This window comes from Eimeria mitis, genomic scaffold (assembly GCF_000499745.2).
Source record: "Eimeria mitis Houghton genomic scaffold, Emh_scaff934, whole genome shotgun sequence".
Lineage (NCBI taxonomy): Eukaryota > Apicomplexa > Conoidasida > Eucoccidiorida > Eimeriidae > Eimeria > Eimeria mitis.
In genome coordinates, this window is record NW_013576883.1 from 4,199 (window position 1) to 6,593 (window position 2,395).

Consider the following 2,395-nt stretch of genomic DNA (forward strand, 5'->3'; position numbering starts at 1 on the left):
TTGTTTTTTTGTATTTGTTTATTTATTTATTTATGTATTTATGAGTGTGTGTGTTTTTATGTATTTATGTATGTATGTATGTGTGTGTTTTTTTATGTATTTCTGTATGTATGTATGTATGTGTTTATGTATGTTAAACACTTTCACAGAAACCCTAAACCCTAAACCCTAAACCCTAAACCCTAGACACGCGAGAGGAGAGATGAGCAGCTCCCTCCACGTGGGGTATTTTGAGGGTTTGTATAGGGCATAAAGAAAACAATACAACAAGGAACAAAAGCTAGGGTTTAGGGTTTACACTTCACTCCTAGGGTTTAGGGTTTAGGGTTTAGGGTTTAGGGTTTCAGGTGTGTAATGAGAAGTTTAGTTTCTTTCAGAGAAGCCGCCGTCGGCAAACCCCTCCAAATTAGCATGACTATACAGTCATCCTCACCCCTATAAACCCTAAACCCTAAACCCTAAACCCTAAACCCTTGAAGACAAAAAAGGAAACACCGAAAAAGGCAAGAAGCAACAAAAAATCCAAGAGATAAACCACCTCTACAACCCCACCAACCAACCAAACAAACAAAACAACAAAAACCCCACCAAACCCCAAACCCTAAACCCTAAACCCTAAACCCTAAACCCTAAACCCTCCCCACCTGACATAAATCCATGACGATGGACTCGTGTACTTTCTGCCACAGATGAGCTCTGAAAATTTGAATCAAAGATATTTTTAATGTGGGAATTTTTCCGTGCATAAATATACCCGTCAGGTCCAGTTGCACCTGTACATACACCCCAAACCCTAAACCCTAAACCCTAAACCCTAAACCACTGAAAACCCTAAACCACTGAAAACCCTAAACCAGGAGAAATGTAAACCCTACATACCACTGCATAGCCTATCGAAACGACATAGACTCTAGCCTCCCCCACTTGTAAACCCCAAAAAGAAAACCCCAAACCCTAAACCCTAAACCCTAAACCCTAAACCCTAAACCCTCACCTGGAAACCAACGTATACATTGGCCCTGTTGATAGTGGGAGACCACCACAAAGTAAATCTTCGATTGGGAATTTGGTTAAGACCCGATCGCTGTGCATTCGTCAGCTTCTTGTATTTCATACTCTCCTCAAACCTAAACACAAACCCTAAACCCTAAACCCTAAACCCTAAACCCTAAACCCTAATCATCAATAAACCCTCATCTGCCCCCTTCTAACCCTTCATCCCTCATCCCTAATCCATACCCCCCCCCTACCCAGATAAACCCCTAACCCCTAAACCCCTCCCCCAACCCCGCAACCCCCTAAACCCTAAACCCTCATAAACCCTCGCGTGTGTATATGTGTATACACCTACCCTGAAGCTTTCTCCCAGAAGAGCCCCTCCCAGGTAGGAAAGTAAGTCCCCTTGAATAGGGTGTGTTCTAGTATACCCTCAACCCCACCCAAAGCCTGAATCATATCTGTTCTATAGTTATTTAGATTCCATAGTTTTCCATCGTGACGCTGGTGAGTCCACCAAAAAGGATGAGCTTTGAGCTGTTGGTATTGTCTGAAATCTTCTCTTACTCTCCATCCTTTATCGTATGCTAGTGTATGTCTATCTTTTTGAAATAAAGTATTTATTCTCGGGATCCCTCGATCCCAGCTATCCTCTAGGTCTTCTAGTGTTAACCTTCTGTTTTGTGCTGCTGCTTCTCCTCTTTTTAATGCATATTCAGCCCATACTCTTTGTGATTCTATAAATTCACTTTCCCATGTTTGTATATATCTATATAAATTTGGAATCAGCTGATCCTCCTCATGAGACATACCTGAACGAAAATGTGTGATTCCTGTTTCTGTTTGTTGACTATAACGTAAATCTGATTGGGGTATTAGTATATGCCCCATAGAAAGCATACCTAAACCCCCAAGCTCTTTAGGTGTATAGAAAACCACAGGAGGAAATCTCGATGGCATCTTTGAGTTTAACCCTATTTTTATTCTTGTTTGTATTTTATTTTCACATTTTACTAATAAATCTAATAAAGCTTCTGTATGAATCACAGCTTCTCTGAAATACGTCATCAAGGATATTAATGTTGTATTCCATTTATTTGCTATTTTTGTAAATGTTGTTGCCCCACTCGACATCAATACCATTCGTACTCTATTCTCAAATCTCCTCATTCCATCATCTCCTACCTTTAAAAAAGCTTGTGCTGCTAGTTCTTTTGTTGTTTCATTCTGTAGTCTCCATGCTCCTTCTCTTTGTGAAAATTCTTCTGTTTGCATGCGAATCTTAGGCAATATACGACACTCAAAACCCCCCATAGAAAATAATAAATTCGGATTGTCTATTGAATATACAGATGCAAAAGAAGAAGACCAGTTTAGTGTTGTCAATGATCGAGGTAAT